The sequence below is a fragment of the Hyperoodon ampullatus genome (assembly GCF_949752795.1).
Source record: "Hyperoodon ampullatus genome assembly, chromosome: 9".
Classification (NCBI taxonomy): Eukaryota; Metazoa; Chordata; class Mammalia; order Artiodactyla; family Ziphiidae; genus Hyperoodon; species Hyperoodon ampullatus.
Window position 1 is genome coordinate 61,530,242 of NC_136922.1, and position 18,209 is coordinate 61,548,450.

The window sequence follows — 18,209 nt, forward strand, 5'->3', positions numbered from 1 at the left end:
GAGAGCTGGATTCCCTGGCACGGATTCTCCCCGCCAGCGGATTCCCCAGCTGCAGGCGGGAGCCCTTCCAAGAGCTCCTCCGGGCGCGGCTTGGCTGCTGCGCCGGGGCGTCTCGGCCCCCGCAGCCCGCGCCTCCTCGCTCCTAGTCTGGGACCGGTAGCGCGGCCTGGGTGGAACAGCCCCGGGAGGAGCCGGGGGTGTGCAGGCTGCGTCCGGAAGGGACCCAAGTCTGCGAGTGGCGAGCAAACCGGGCGGAAATTCGTTCTTCCCACACTCTGCCCCTGGGGATGCAGGCGGGTGGGGGGAGGAGATGGCGGAGGGAGGACAGACCCCGGTAGGGGGAGGAGGAAACACTAAGTGGCTCCGCGTCTGGTCAACCGGAGCCCGGGACGCCAAGTGAGAAAAGTAGGGATTAAAAACAGCTGTACGAGTCGGACACGCCGTGCTGGGGGCGGGGGTGGATTACCGGGCGAGCAAACGGGATTTGCAGACAGAAACCTTTTTATTTTAGACGAGCACACCAGTCGCTTCGAAGCAGTGGGAGCGCGAGTCGTTTTATTCGTTTTTGAGACAGTTGCTCTTCCAGGTGGCCCCCTGCAAGAAGTTGGGGCAGCACGGAACCTGCCAGCGTTCTACGGGAAGTTTCGGGCAGCACAAGGCTGGCTGCCAAGAGCTGTCGGTGGGCTATTGTCAGAAGAGGCTAAGTCAAGCCATTCTGGCTGTTTCGTGCTTGGGTTTTTGACATCGTTGTACTGGTGGCCAATAGCCGAGGAGAGGCACCGCCCCTTCTTAGGGATCTAAACTGAGTAGTTTCTTGGCCCTGCTGTAGGCAAGAGCATGGAGAAAGCTCAGAACTGGTTCTGCCACCGTGAAGGTCTGTCAGATTTAGTCCCATTAATCCTCCTCCAGTCTTAGAGCCCTTGGGGCAGGCTCTGCACGTGTGCATATATATATAATAACCTTCACAGACCCTCTGGTAACTGCTACCTGCTGGGCCCTCCCCTTTATGCCTGGGCTTGTGGTGATCTTCAAAAATTTTGCCCACAATTTTTCAGACCTGGTTTAGTTGGGGGAGTCTTAACACTTATTATCAATAGGGAATGGAGCATTTATTAATGGCCCCATTCAGGGCAGCCCCAGCTGAGAAGGAGAATGGGCAAGGAAGAGCTGTTAATTACTGTTTGTTCCTGCAAGCTATCCCCTACCCTCATCCCAGGGTGTTCAGAAAACGTAATTTTAAGGACCTACTGTGTGGAAAATTAAAGGAGAGGGACATATCCTCACCTCAAGAGGCTGACAATCTAGTGGGGAGGGCAAGATAGGAAAAGTCAAATAACAATGTAAGGCTGTAGTATGAGAAAGCTGCTGAGATGCAGATGATTTTGAATAATTCCAATGTTCAATGGAGATTAATTACCTCCTTCAGCGATTCATATAGGCAAGTGAATTTAAAGAAAAATGAGACCATTGGCAGAATAGTCAGTGAACACTTATGGATGAGCAGGGACCTTGGGTCCAGGGAGATGGGGCTGGAGAATGGAAGGTAGGTAGGTAGTGAAATGTCCATTCAGGGCACAGTGAGCAGAGCAAGTTTGCTTGTGGTTTGTTTTGAGATTTCTAATAAAGGATGAACTTGGGGAACCAAGTATCTTTCTGAACAAGCTGAAAGATGAAGTTGCCCAGGCAATTTTGTAGTTTGGGTTTTAGTTCTCCTTGTGAGAAACCTCTGAAATCCTTTAGTTCTTGACTCCAGTCCTCCTTATGAAGGTCTGCCTGCCCTAGAGGGTGAGGCCCAAGCTTGTACCGTGTAGCACAATTTCTGATCTGGGCCCCAGAAGCTGCGAGGAGGACCTCAGTCCTTGGTGGCAACAGAGGTCATTCGATTGTTCAGAGGAAAGAATACTAAGAAGCTGCTGGCTTTCAAATTGAGCCACTAGATCTACCTGGGATGCAGCTGTAGCAGCATCTGCTTTTGAGGCCCTAGCCTTGGGATGCACAAACGGCCTTCTGAGCGGGAAGGAGGTTGGAAACTGAGAGGTGTGATGTGGAAGAGGAAGAAGCAGAAATCAGACCCTCCTCCTTTGCATAAGCTTCCTCTTTTCCTGACTCTTCCAAGAAAACTTTCAGAGTAAACGTGGCCGAGAGGGGCATTCCCTCAGAGGTCACTACAGTTTGGACTAATCACTTACTCCACTGAGGATGTTGTTCCTTTGTAGATGCCTCTAAGTAAGATTAACAAAGTTATCAGACCCCTGCAGTTGTTCGGTATTTTTTTTAATGTCTTGGGTATTACTGTCCAGTTAATATTTCTACCAGTAGTCCTGGATTGCAGGTAAAAGTAACATTTTCCATGGTTTCATGTCAAAAGACAATTGGTTTTCCATAACGTTCAGTTTTCTTGAGGTAACACATCTGCCCCATGTAGTTAACCTTGCTTAAAATAGATAATAGTATGCCAGATTTCAAATAAGTAGAAAGTTTCTGATAGGTGTCGCTAGCACCCTCAATCTAGTTTCAGTAAGGGTAAAATTTTGAGATCTGCAGGTAAAGTACATGTGTGTATGGGTGCGTATACGTTCTTTCTGAAAAAGCGTGATTGCCCTCTTTTTAAGAAATGCTTCCCTTTTTAAAGGCATATAACCTGAGGTCAACTTTACAAATGAATGACCTTAAAAAACTTCAGAGTACACATATGTGATATCCATATGTGCCCCTAGTGGTCTCCATGTCTGTGGTGCTATGTGTTCAGGTGTTTGATTTAATTCTCAGACCATGTCTCTCTTCAGGAGTTAAAATTTTGCTTGAATTCGGTAGTCTTAGAGCCCCTGGTAGTGAAGAGCTATAAAAGTAACTCCGTATTGCTGCTGGTGATCAGGCAAGAAGCATTTAGTGAGAATTTAGCATGTGCCAGATCCCAGGATGAGCCCTGGGAAGGCAGTGCTGATAAGACAAAGGGCCTGACCTCAGGGTGCAACAACTTAGTGGGGAGACTGATGGGCAGGGAGCAATTGCCATGGGAGCCCTGAGGAGGTGCACCTGGCTGGACTGAGAGCTTGAGGAAGGCTTCCAGAGGAGGGAAGTGCTGAGTACTACCTATGTGATGGCGAGCAGGGCAGGAAGAGGGGAAGCCTGGGGACAAGTGCAAGAGACTGACTTAGAAACCTCCAAATCTTCTGTCTGAATCTTTGTTGGTGAGATTCTTTTGACATCTGTGTTTTTTAATAGTATCACACAACATGTTCATACAATGACTTCCAAATAAATAGTCCCTTATTCCCCTTTAAGGCTTTCAGCAGGGAGTTGACATAATCACATTTGCACTGCAACATCAAGAGGTATCTCTGCCTAAATAAAGTAGGTGCCACACAAAGAAAATGTTATCTCTCTAGTTCTTACCGCCTCGAACCTTGAAATCTCTGACAGATTTGTGTGGGACATGTGTTGACAGAACATCCAGACCCAGGTATTCACTTATGTAACATACATGCAGGCATTATATAGATACTATATATACAGTACACTCTTGGACCAGGGCAACCTAGGTCCCTACCCTGGACCCTGCACTTTAGAGGGCCGTGTTCCAGTCCTCCTTTGGTTGGCCCTCACCATAAGAGCAGGATTTTGATTTCAGGCTTCCAAAGATATGTAACCACCCACTGCCCACATCCCCACTCCTGTTCAGGATTCCTGGGACCCTGGAATTCCTTACTTAATTGCCTAAGTCTGTGCAGGCCTTTTTCCCATCTGTCCTCCTGGAGACCAATCATATCACAAGTATATACCCCTAGAGCCAAGAGAAGGCTAAAGGGTAGCTGTCAAAAGAATCTGGAGGTGTGGATTGGGATTTCAACTCTAATGCCTGGGAGACCTCCAGGAGACTCCTGGTAACGCAGGACCCAGAGCTAAGAGGAGGAACCATGGACCAGTGCTCTAACCCCAGGCTTCTCAAACATTTTAGACGTCTGTCCATATGTAGCATTTTAGGAGAAGAAAGTACATGTACTTGGATTAAAGGACAAGGAGAAAAATTACAGGAGTTTGAAGGAAAGCATTTTTTAATACATAAATTCTACTTCATTATAACATAGCCTATACCTAATTTTCTATAAAAAGCAATAATTTTTAGTAAGAGTAAGGACAGAGTTGTCTCCATTTAAATGCCTACCTTTTAACTATGTAATGTCTTTGTTTATGGATGGATCCCAGCTTGATCAGGTTCCAGGAGAGACAAGTATTGATTATGCTTAAATGTATAATTTGCATAATCACAAGTAGAGAAATCCAGGAAGGAAAGCTGTTCATAAGAGAAATAAGAGCTTTGTCATTGCACTTTTGGCAAGTTTGCCCTTTACATCTCAAGCACTCTGGGGGTAGTTTCAGAGGTCAGAATCACACACAACTTTGGGCTGGTTCCATGATACATATATGTGGCATAAAGGTTTTCAGCTATTCTTGCCCAGGCATGGAATCTTGGGCTTGCCAGGGATGTACACACTTTCTTCCCAAGCAACCTGTGGTTCCCTTGATCTTCAGCTATAGAGGCAGGAAGGATTCCAGGCCATGTCTTCAGCAGCCCCTGGAGCTGGCATGAGTTGGCCCAGGCTGCTCTGGTGCAGGACAGGTTAGGCAAGAAGAGCTCAGGCCTAGCTCCCCGCTGCAGGGAGAGGTAGGCCTGCCACTCCCTGCCGGAGCGGCAGGCTTAGCTTACTCAGGGCAGCCTGCAGAGATGGCAGCTGTTTCCTCATCCCTAGTGAGGCAACCCCAGAGAGGCAGTGTGGCCCCTGACACAGATGAAGTAGGAAACCAAGAGTCCCAGTGGTTCCTTGGCATGCTGTCATATGACCCCCAAAACTCTCTTTATCTGAATTGAGCCTCATCTTAGCCCCAGTCTGAGAGGCAAGTTTCTTTGCCTTGGGGATTAGCAATGTGAATGAGAGAATCACTGGTTTACAGTATCTCTGCTGATTCTCCATTTTTGCCCTTAAGGAAATATAGGAATGCGGATTCCTGGATAGGTATTAGCCTTATTAAATCAGAATCTCAGGGGGCAAGGCCCCAGCACCTGCATTTATAAGCCACAAGATGTTTTTTTTTTTTTTTTTTGCGGTACGCGGGCCTCTTACTGCCGTGGCCTCTCCCACTGCAGAGCACAGGCTCCAGACGCGCAGGCTCAGCAGCCATGGCTCACGGGCCCAGCCGCTCCGCAGCATGTGGGATCTTCCCAGACCGGGGCACGAACCCGTGTCCCCTGCATTGGCACGCGGACTCTCAACCACTGCGCCACCAGGGAAGCCCGACCAGATGATTTTTATGCACACTTAAGTTTGAGAAAATTAATAGACACTATTTCCAGAACACCTGTTCATGATTGGCTGATCATATTCTAGTAACAACAGTAGTAATGCTGGCACTGATGTAATGCTGAGTGCCAGGCAGTAGTCTAAACACTCTACATAAAGTAACTCATTCATTTCCACACCTACCTAGGGAGGTAGGAACTACTGTTATCCCCATTTTACAGAAGAAGAAACCGAAGAGCTTATTAAAAATACAGGATCCTAGGCCCAGCCGCAGAGAATCTGATTCAGAACCTCTGGAACAGGGCCTAGCAATCTTTATTTAGCACATTCCCAGGTATCGTCTTAGGTATTTTGACTGAACGAGACTTCTTACGGTCTTATTCAAACATTTCAATGTCTCCTTTTCTAGGAGCCTAGGGATTGACAGAGTAGACAAGGTCCATGCCTTCTGGGAGCTAAGCATGGCCGGGGAGTTAAATGCATATAAGAATCCAGGAGCATGGTGCCATCATAAACAGGATGAGCATCATTTGCTATGCTCATAGCAATTATCTTTTGGAAAGAAAATAATAAAGAACTAAAACCTTTGTAGAAAGCATCAGTCCACTTAATACTGTATGTGTCTAAGGCCATTTACAAGGTGACTGCTTCCAACAGTTCAAGGAAATTATGTCCAGGGAAAAAAGAGTCCAAGGATTTTATGTCCAAGGAAAATCCTTATCCATCAGTTCACAGATGCCTGATTATTTGAAACTGATGTGTACAAATAGATTGTGTATCTACAGGAACTACAGTGAACTGTGGGCAGTCTAGCAAAAGCTAAAAAAAGGAGAGACGGTTGGTGGCTGAGTGTAACATAGGAAATAAGGCAAATCCACATACTGTTTATGGTTACAGTGTACAGTGTTTTTGTGCACCTGAAATTTTATAGCAGTAATATAATGATGTTCTCCCCTAGAATAGAATTGAGTCAGTCGCCTAAGGAAATGCTTTAGGTATAAAAGTGTCCCTTGTTCCTAAATACTGAAATATTTGTCATCTCCAGGGACCAGACCTGTAGTTGAGTATCATGGTACAGCTTTTCAGTACTTTTTCATTTGGATTTCTTCATACTACAGTAATAACATTTATTTAACCATTTTATATCCCCACCAAGCTGGAAGGACATCAGTCTTGGTTTTTTTGTTTTTTGTTTTTTGTTTTTTTTGCAGTACACGGGCCTCTCACTGTTGTGGCCTCTCCCGTTGCGGAGCACAGGCTCCGGACGCGCACGCTCAGCGGCCATGGCTCACGGGCCCAGCCGCTCCGCGGCATGTGGGATCTTCCCGGACCGGGGCACGAACCTGTGTCCCCTGCATCGGCAGGTGGACTCTCAACCACTGCGCCACCAGGGAAGCCCCATCAGCCTTGTTTTATTTCATTTTTGTAGTACTCAGCAACTGTTGTTGAACTGTCAAAGGGTTTTCATAAAAACCTAGATGAAAATTTTTGAAATGTTAACAGTTGTTATCTTTACATGGTGAGAAGATGAATAATTGTTTATACCCTCTGCTTTGGCATTTTCTAAATGCTATACAATTACTATGGATTTCTTTGAAATTAATAAAAAATTTTAAAACAAGTGCTTTCATATTTAATATCTGATTTCACCTCAACATGTCTCATAAGGCAATTAGGTGAGGAATATTCATATCCCCAATTTGGAGGCAAGGATGCTAAGAATTAAAGGAATTAGCTAACTTCTGGAATGATCCACCACTGTAATGATAGAGTTCAGACCACAATCTAAACTGTTGACTTCTGACCCCAGGATTTTATAGTTAGACCTCGCTGGGCTCCCTGTTGATACAAGCCTATGTGTACAACTAATGACGCCAGTTCGGGGTGATAGTCAAAATATTTAGCAACTGGTCCAATAAGAGCACCAGCCAACCAGGTTTGCCAACCAGGTTTGGCGCTGCCTGGTCAGGAGAGACAGAGGCCGGGCCAGTGCCCACCAGCTGAGAGTGCACTCGCCTGCACTTGACTAAACTTTTTGAATGGTGCTTTAGGCATCTCTTTTTTCTCTTAATAACTGCATTATTAAAAACAATTTATGTAAGGCTTGGCACAATAATCAGTAACCATGAGAAACAACACACAAAGTTTTCCTGGGTCCACGTTTCTTCCAAACTGCAAACTTGCCTGAGGCCTGGTGCATTGCAGTCACTCAAACTTAACAGCAGGATGTTGGTGAGAGGGCACAGATGATCCACTTTGACAAAATACGAGTTTGGTTTTCAATATTTTAATTCAGAAATTGTCTCCCACTGTCTTTGGTGGACTGACAGATAAATTTGAAGAGAATTTCATTAAAAAATACTATTTTTCTCACAACTTGATCCGAATTGTTATAATTAATGGCTTAAAAATATTTGTAGGGGGCTTCCCTGGTGGCACAGTGGTTGAGAGTCCGCCTGCCGATGCAGGGGACACAGGTTCGTGCCCCGGTCCGGGAGGATCCCACATGCCGCAGAGCGGCTGGGCCAGTGAGCCATGGCCGCTGGGCCTGCGTGTCCGGAGCCTGTGCTCCGCAATGGGAGAGGCCACAACAGTGAGAGGCCCGCGTACCACCAAAAAAAAAAAAAAGAAAAAATTTGTAGGGAAGACACCTCTTTTGAAGAGTATCAACTTCAAGGATTAGCAACTCATCCTGTAAATATTCAGTGATTTCTTATCAAAATCTGGAATGTACAAGTGGCAAGTACTCCCCACCCAAGAAACCTCCCCCAGAACTGTAGATGTCTCCTTATTCTAATATCACTGTACGGGGCCAAAATAGTGGAGGCAGTTTCATACCCATGTGATAATTGGGCACGAAAACCATGACTCTGTTCTGGCAGGAAACACTGTCAATCTTAGTAACAGAAATAATCCTGGACAGTGAAATAATTGACTATATACAGTGTAAAATACCCTCAAACTATTTGCAGATTTCATCAAAAGACCAAATGTTTTTTACTTAAGACCAGGAACATGGCAGGAAGGGAAATTAGAGGAAGGAAGCATTCGTCCCTTTTTCAGTCTCTGTAATTTCTATAAAGATTTGCACTTTGATTATGCTTAGTAGCACCATATGCTGGAGTGGGACTCAAGATCAAAGGTTCCAGCCACAGCACTGGAGCCTTGCTGTAGGCAGGATCAAACATTTCTGTTGGTAGAACGCTAATGTATCTGTAAGGACACTCCTCCAGCTTCTAGGCATCCCTATTTAATTTCCAAAATGTAATTGGTATACCTCAAACTTGAATGCTTTTTTATGGTCTGCTATGATGCATTGTAGGTTGAAAAAAAGGTGGTTGTTACCATTTAAAGGTATTTAGAACTAAAGAATTTTCAAAAGCTTAATGTAAATTGTCAAGTTTTATAGTGTGTATGACTTTAAAAATTGGGGGGAGTGAGGGATGGCTGAACCCTGCTTTGCTTTGGTTGATGAGAGAACAGATTTTTTTTTCATTCTACTTTTCTCTGCAATCAAAATTTTCTGCGATGAACATTTTTTTAAAATAAATTTATTCATTTATTTTTTGGCTGAGTTGGGTCTTCATTGCTGCGCATGGGCTTTCTCTAGTTGCAGCGAGCGGGGGCTACTCTTCGTCGCGGTGCATGGGCTTCTCACTGTGGTGGCTTCTCTTGTTGCAGAGCACGGGCTCCAGGTGCACGGGCTTCAGTAGTTGTGGCTCTCGGGCTCTACAGCAAAGGCTCAGTAGTTGTGGCGCACGGGCTTAGTTGCTACGTGGTACATGGGATCTTCCTGGACCAGGGCTTGAACCCGTGTTCCCTGCATTGGCAGGTGGATTCTTAACCGCTGTGCCACCAGGGAAGTCCCTGAACATTTATTTTTGCAGTTAAAAATCTTTGGTAAAAACGTACATGATACCATATTCACTTTTGCTTTCTCCATTGCCCTGCCATGTCTTTCTTCCCTTGTTACAAATTGTTTTTCTTAATAAACCTTTTTTTAAAAATCAGTCTTAATAATGTAAATCATCTTGGATACAGTCAAACAATTTACTGTATGCAGTGTAAAAACCCCAAAAGCATTTGCAGTTGTCATCAAAAAGCCAAACATTTGTCATAAACCACCCATGTGATATGTATGGCGTGATCAGAAGATGGAGTCCACTTGCTGGGTCTCTGACCTTGAACCGTGTCACAGTCTCTCTGATCAGTGGTTCATTTTCTCATGTATAAAAAGGGACAAATAGGGCTTCCCTGGTGGCGCAGTGGTTGAGAGTCCACCTGCCCATGCAGGGGACATGGGTTCGTGCCCCAGTCCGGGAAGATCCCACATGCCGCGGAGCAGCTAGGCCCGTGAGTCATGGGCCACAACAGTGAGAGGCCACAACAGTGAGAGGCCCGCATACTGCAAAAAAAAAAAGGGACAAATAATACTTGCCCAATATATGAGTTTCGGGAAATATATGTGAAAGCTCTTACAAACTATAAGTGTTAGGAAAATAGGATTGTTGCTAACATTTCAACTTCCTGTGTGCCTTTTCAATGAGAATCTGAGGTCCTCCAGGCCAAGACCAAGTCTTACGCGCAGCTTTTTGTCATCCTCTGTAACACGCAACAATATCTTCCTTAAATTGTAGGTCTTTAATAAATGTTCGGCTGAGCAGAAAGGCAAAGAGGAGGAAGGCACATTCTCAGGTGACTGTTTCTTCTCCCTTTCCTTGTAGGTTCTGTTTCCATCTTTTCATTGTTCCTTTGCTCTACTCAAGGCTGCACAGGCCCAGGGCACAAAGTCTTCAGCACACAGGTTCTCTCCAGAGAGCTCTACAAACAGGCCTAGATTCTGAGCCAGCTCTGTGATCATTTAGTTCACCAAGTGAATCATTTGGCCGCTCTGGGCATTGTGCTCTATGAAATGGCTATAATACATCGTTGTTTGCCCGGAGGGTTCTTATCACCAGTAATGGCCCTTGTGAAGTTAAAAAATTATAAGGAGGAGCTTCTGTGGTCAGGATGGGTCATATACCAGGTCTTGGTCTTGGAGAGTCACAGTGTACAAGAGCATGTTCAAGGCTTGGAAAAAAAAAAAAATCCTTCAGAAAACAAAAGAAAAAAGAAATGGGAGGTGGCAGGTAGGACCATGAATCTAGTCTGAGACACACTGAATTAAAGTGATCACTAAGATCCCTTCCAGCTTTAAACATTAAAGAATCTCTTGCATTTCTTCCGTGGAACATTATTCAATATCACTAGAGTTTGTTAATGATAAAGTTCTTCAAATGTGGTGTTTTATTTGTGCTTGACTGATCTGAACAACTCACAGTATCCAATTGGTTTAATATCAATTCACAGTGAGCAGGATGATATATACTGAAGTTGTCTCCAGTCTCTCATCCTCCTGGAAAACTTGTTTTCTTTGCCCCCAAGTTGTCAAACTAGCAAATTATTAGACTTCTCTTTCTAACAGGTTACAGGTGTTAGAATCCCATAGTGGTAAGTGCCATTCGTCGTATTGATGATTCTGGTCTAAGTCATTGTTGATGCTTCAAAATTATTATTTAGCCACTGTACTGGCACTGGTGGGGTGTTTCCTGGGAACCCAGCCATTTGGGAAAAACTCCCAATAGTGAAACCCTCAGGGTTATTTACTCTAGTCTCCTGTGGGTGTAAGAACCCTATTGATAATCAGTGCATGACTCTCATGATTTTTAGAGGTGACAGATTATAAGTACCAGATTAACTAATCCAGAGTGATTTTCCATCCGAGACAGGTGGCTACAAACACCTGCCAGAAAAATAAACAAAAATGACTAGCATTTACAGAGTGTTTGTCATGTGCCAGGCACGGTTCTAAGCCCTCCACAGGTTTTAAATCATTTAATCCTTCAATACCACCATGAAGAAAGTACAGTTATTAGCTTCATTTTATAGATAATGTAATGGAAGCAAGAAGAGGTTAAATAACTGGCACAAGGTTGCACAGCTAGTAAGTGATAGAGCTGAGACTTGAACTCACATTTTATGAAAATGGTCATTCACACTTTTCACATGAATCTTTGATCACAGCGTCCTTGTCATCACTAGAGTCATTTTTCAGATACATAGCATTTTCCAGAATGTCATCTGCCATTTCATATGCGTTGTTTGAACTATAGGATTTTTTAATATGATTCTGTCAGTGGAAATTTTCCAAGCCACCAATACTTATTCACATATAATTAGGTCACATGTTTTCTTTATTCCTACTATAGGTATATAGCCATGATCTCCAAAATACTACCACTTAATGATATTGTTTCTTCTCCCATCACTATACTTATTTTTCAATGAAGAATAGCCTTTTGTTATTACAGAAGCAGTATATATGCATTGTAGAAAACCAGAAAATACAGAGAGCAACAATAAGAAGATAAATATCATGTTCCCACTGTGGTAGGCTGGATAATGGCCCTTCAAAGATATCTATGGGGGCTTCCCTGGTGGCGCAGTGGTTGAGAGTCTGCCTGCCGATGCAGGGGACACGGGTTCGTGCCCCGGTCTGGGAAGATCCCACATGCCGCGGAGCAGCTGGGCCCGTGAGCCATGGCCGTTGAGCCTGCGTGTCCGGAGCCTGTGCTCCGCAACGGGAGAGGCCACAACAGTGAGAGGCCCATGTAACGCAACAACAACAACAAAAAAGATATCTATGTCCTGATCCCCAGAGCTTGTGAACATGTTAAGTTACATGGCAAAGGGGAAGTAAGGTTGCAGGTGGAATTAAGGTTGCTAATCAGCTGACCTTGAGATGGGAGAGTATCCTGGATTACCTTCATGGAACCCAATTATCACGAAGGTCCTAAAAAGTGGAAGAGGGATGCAGAAGAGAAGTTCAGGGCGATGCAATACGAGAAGGACTTGACCTGCTGTTGCTGGCTTTGAAGATGGAGAAAAGACCATGAGCCAGGGAATGTGGGCAGCCTCTAGAACCCGGAAAAAGCAAGGAAATGGATTCTCCCCTAGAGCCTCCAGAAAGGAATGCAGCCCTGCACACCTTGATTTAGCTCAGTGAGACCATGTTGGACTTCTAACTTACAGAAGAAGTTTAATCCACCAAATTTTTGGTAATTAGTGTGCAACAATAGAAAACTAATACACCCACCAACCAGAAACTGTTAAGTGTTAATATTTTATTATATATATTTCTAGATCTTTTTATACACACATACGTATTTTTTTAAACTAAAACAAGATCATGATGCTGTAAAGAGTTTGTTTTCCTTTAATAATAATCTTTCTCTTTCCCTGTCAATAAATTTTCATGGCATCTAATACTGCAATCATATTGAAATTACCCTAATTGTTCCCCAGCTATTCCCCCAAGCTGGTTTGTCCAAATCAGGATTTAGGTCTGGGCCATGCATTTTTTTTTTTTTTTTCCTGGCACGCAGGCCTCTCACTGTTGTAGCCTCTCCCATTGCAGAGCACAGAGTCCGGACGCGCAGGCTCAGCGGCCATGGCTCACGGGCCCAGCCGCTCCGCGGCATGTGGGATCTTCCCGGACCGGGGCACGAACCCATGTCCCCTGCAACGGCAGGCAGACTCTTAACCACTGCGCCACCAGGGAAGCCCTGGGCCATGCATTTTTAATGGTTTTATGTCCCTTAGGTATTTTTAATCTAAAACAGTCCGTTTTTTCATCTACTAATTTTCCTTCTCATTGTTTGATTGCTTCCTCATGTGGTCACTTAGCTTGCTCCTCTGTCCCCTGTATTTCCTATAAATTGGAAGTTACATCAAAGAGCTTGGTCAATTCACGTTAATAAATTTTGTCTAGAATACATTTTGGGTGCTGTTGTGTGTTTCATATGGCACTCCATCAGGAGGTACATGCTATCTGGTTTCCACCATTAGATACTGAAACTCAGACTGTCCTCTGGTTATGGGATGGAAGCCCAAGCTTGCTGCTCTAGAGGGATGTTATTCCCCTGTAATCAGAAAGTATTCTGTGTGGATTTACTTTAATACCATACAGATGTGCAGTTTCCCCTCAACTATGCACCTACTGGCCAGCTCCATCTGACAGCCCTTGCCTGAATTACTGTTCATTAGAAATCACAAAATGGTGATTTTTCTAATGCTACCATTTTTTCTACATTAATTAGCTGCCATTTCTTAGTGAAGAGACTCTTTCCCTAATCAACTAGATCTGTTTGGTTACCCTGACAAACATTTTGGATTGGGGAAGCATTTTGGACTGCTTCTTCCTTTAGTCATCAATTCTCAAAGGGAGGAATTTAACAACAACCTCAGTGATGACAACTAATTTTTTTCTGCCTGTCTCTTTTTGAGTATCATTATGAGCGCACAGATTTTCACAAAATCAGGGTATTTCTTTCTATAATTCTTCTGTGTGATCATGTTACCAATTTGATATATGTTTAGGTTTTTCAATTCTAGGATTTTTTTAGTTGTAATTTTTTAACAGGTAATGCATTTATGTAATTCAATATCAAAATTATATGGAAAAATATTCACAAAGAATTCTTATTTCTACCCCTGCTCCTTTCCCTCCTACATAACAATATTTTATTAGTTTCTTATTTATATGTCCAGTGTAGTGGGGGGTTTTTGCATATATAAGTGTGTGTGTGTGTGTGTCTGTGTGTGTGGTGTAGACATACAGCCTTACTTTAACCCCTCTCCAATTCGTATATATACCCCTTGCTTTTTTTCTTCCACTTAATGGTATATTTTGGAGATCTCTCTATAGCAGTACACAGAAGCCTGTCTCATTCTCTTTAGAACTTCTTAGAACTTCATTGTGTGATGTCCTGCAGTTTATTCAACCAGTTGCCTGTTATTGAACCCTTGCATTCTTTCTAACCTTATATTATTGCAAAAAAATGCTTCAGTGAATAAATGTGTACATTTATTATCTTGTACGTGAGCAGATATAAAGGTAATAGATTCCTAGACTTTGCATTGCTGGGTCAAAGGGTTATTACATCAGTAATTCTCTTTGTGTTTCTAGATTATCCTGCAAGGACTTAATACTTTTAACTACTATGCTGAATTGCTTCTTGAAGGTCTTGGTGTCATCACACAGATGAGTGCATTAAAAAAAAATGGAGCCTTAAAATAAAAAAATATTAACAACACTAAGGTGAGACCATGTAGCAACTATCTATAGAACTCTTATACAATGCTGGGGGGGGAGCATAAAATGATACAGTCATTCTAGGGGACTGTTCGGCAATTTCTTTCTTAAGTTAAACATGCATCTATCCCATAGCCAAGAAATATCACCTCTAGGTATTTACCCAAGAGAAATGAAAACATGTTTTAAAAAAAAAATTTAAGGGCCTCCCTGGTGGCGCAGTGGTTGAGAGTCCGCCTGCCGATGCAGGGGATACGGGTTCGTGCCCCGGTCTGGGAGGATCCCATATACCGCGGAGCGGCTGGGCCCGTGAGCCATGGCTGCTGAGCCTGTGCATCCGGAGCCTGTGCTCCGCAACGGGAGAGGCCACAACAGTGAGAGGCCCGCGTACCACAAAAAAAAAAAAAAAAAAAAAAAAAAAAAAAATTTAAGAAGAGTATTCAGAGTAGCCTTATTTCTAATAAATCTAAACTGGAAACAACTCAAATGTCCATCAACAGTAAATGGATAAACAAATAATGGTATATCTGTAGAATGTCACTCAACCATAAAAAGGAATGACATGTATTGATACATTAATAATGTGGATAAATCCCAAAATAATTATGCTGAGTAGAAGAAGCCAGACCAAAAAAGTACTGTGGGTTCCATTTATATGAAGTTCTAAAACAGATAATGCTAATTTATGGTGATTAAAATCAGAATGCTGGTGGCCTCTGTGAGTGCTGGGAATTGGCTAGATAGGATCAAGATACTAGGGAACTTTCTGGGGTGATGGCAGTGTTCGATATTTTGATTAAGGTTGATTATGTGAGTGTATACAATGGTCAACAGTCATAACTGAATGCTTAATATCTTTGTAGTCGTTTTATTGTATCATGTAAATTATGCCTTCAATTTTTAAACATTTGGTCCTCAGCAAGACTCTTTAAGAAGTGACATAGCCTTCTTCCCTCATTACCCCAACCCTGTCTCCTCTCTTGTTCTGGATCTCTTAATACTCTTTACCTCTCTGACCCAGTCTTACATTTGACTAGCTTTTACTTTTATAGGCCCAAGTCTTAACTCCCCGAGTAGGTTGTAAGTATCCTAAAACAGAGTTAGGATCATGCCACCTCAATACCCTTTACAGCAGTGGTTGTTAACCTAGGCTGCATATTATTAGAATCACCTGGTGTCTTAGCTCAGCCTGCCATAATAAAATACCAGGGGCTGGGGCTTCCCTGGTGGCGCAGTGGTTGAGAGTCCGCCTGCCAATGCAGGGGACACGGGTTTGTGCCCCGGTCTGGGAGGATCCCACGTGCCGTGGAGCAGCTGGGCCCGTGAGCCATGGCCGCTGGGCCTGCGCGTCCGGAGCCTGTGCTCCACAACGGGAGAGGCCACAGCAGTGAGAGGCCCGCGTACTGCAAAAAAAAAAAAAAAAAAAAAAAAAAAAACAACAACAAACCAGGGGCTGTGTGGCATAAACAACAGAGATTGATTTTCTCACAGTTCTGGAGGCTGGAAGTTCAAGATCAGAATGCCAGCATAGTCAGATTCTGGTGTGGCCTCTCTTCCTGGCTTTCAGATGGCAGCCTTCTCACTGTGTCTCACATGGCAGAGAGGGAGAGCAAGCTCTCTGGTGTCTCCTCTTATAATGACACTAATGCCACCATGAAGGCTCCACCTCATCACTTCATCCAAACCCAATTACCTCCCGAAGGCCCCATCTGCAAATACTATCACATTGGGGGTTACAGCTTCAACATATGAATTTGAGGGGGTCACATTCAGTGCACAGCACTTGGGAACATTAAAAAAAAAAAATTGCAGTGCTTGAATCTCATGCCCAGAGATCCTGATTCTTTTGATCTGAAGTGGGACCTGGACATCTGTATTTCTTTTAGATTCCCCATACCATGCAGCTAGGGTTGAGGACTACTCTATACCTTCCTGTTCAAGGTGAGGTCTGTGGACCAACAACATCAACTTGTTAGAAATGCAGAATCTCTGGTCCCATCCCAGACTGGTGAACCCAAATTTGTATGGTAACAAAATCCCCAGCTGATTCCTTCGCACCATAAAATTTGAAAAATGCTGGTTTACGGCATCTTGCATAGACTCTCATATAAGTATAAGAATACTTCATCAGTCAATTCCTGTTTAAATCCAAATAGATGAACATTTTGTCAGCAAACCAAATTTCAGCTTTTTTTCACCTTGGAAACCTGGCAGGGTGCAGATCTTGCCTACAAATAATTGCACCTTAGTGTGAAGCTTTTATATATTGCCTGTATATCACTGTCTATTAACAAAAAAGCAGCAAATAGACCCAATGTTGAAAACAAAATCCCAATGTTTTTGAAAATATTTATACTACCATCCCAGCAATTCTATCACAATGAATGATTACTTCCTTAGCTTCAGGTGAGCTTTAAAATTGACAATGAAACAGAATAAGGTACTTGTACTCCAACAGAAAGAGAAGTGGCATTTAGCACGGAGTCTGAATACTGTGTAACTAATAAATAATTCAGTAAACTAGGGAAAGAAAAAACATGCAAGCTTAAACAAATAGCAGAGAATTCCTAATGCTTAAAATATCCTTAAGGTTGGGAAATGAGAAGATTATTATATATGATGCTATTATGTGGCATAGAGTGCTAGGTTTCAAAAGATTTGATTACAATAATTATGCTTAATACTAAAAAAAAAGAAAGGAATGCAGTCTTACCTGATGTTTCAGAAGGCACTTCAAGGTCTTGTCATCCATCAAGATCATCAATGGGGTCTTCAATATGAATGTGGCTCCTGAAAGTACTGAAAAAGAGATTCCAGGCTGACATACTAAAAATGATGAATTTCCACTTTCCCTTTTCAGAAGTATCGAATGGATAGTTCTTTATTTTTAAGAACTATTAATATGAGAACCTTTGTGTTTAAAATATCCCTTGAATTCAGTATAAGTGTGTTTTTTTTGTTTTGTTTTGTTTTTTGTGGTACGCGGGCCTCTCACTGTTGTGGCCTCTCCCGTTGTGGAGCACAGGCTCCGGACACGCAGGCTCAGCGGCCATGGCCCACGGGACCAGCCGCTCTGCGGCATGTGGGATCCTCCCGGGCCGGGGCACGATCCCACGTCCCCTGCATCGGCAGGCGGACGCTCAACCACTGCGCCACCAGGGAAGCCCATAAGTGTGTTTTTAAACTCCAACCTCGAGGATAATTTCTGCTACTGCCGATTGGTCACCTTCTCATTTTCCTTTCTGTTCGTAATCGATAACTTCCTCATTATTAATGATATAATTAAATGGTTTGCTAAATTATATCAAAATAACTTTCTGGTTTAGTTCATAGCACCCTTATGTTCTATCCAATAAACTAAAAAGAAAAAGAAAAAATGCTAATCTATGTTAAGTACACATACATGTATACACACCTACAAATTCACATTTATTTATTTATTTAAAACCTTACATATTTTTTATGTGCCACAGCTTGTGGGACCTTAGTTCCCTGACTAGGGATTGAACCTGCGCCCCCTGCAGTAGAAGCGTGGAGTCTTAACCACTGGACCGCCAGGGAAGTCCCACAAACCCACCTTTAAAAGAAGGGAGCCTCAATAATGTTTTGTATTTAAATTCCATTTCCCAATGCTTACGGTTGACATTCATCTAATTAGTGATCTGATTCAACCCAAAACGTTTTTATGGGATGCCTATTGTGTGCCCAACAGAAATACACTTTGAAACTAAAAATCTTTTTTTCTTAATTGAATTATAGTTGACTTAAAATATTAT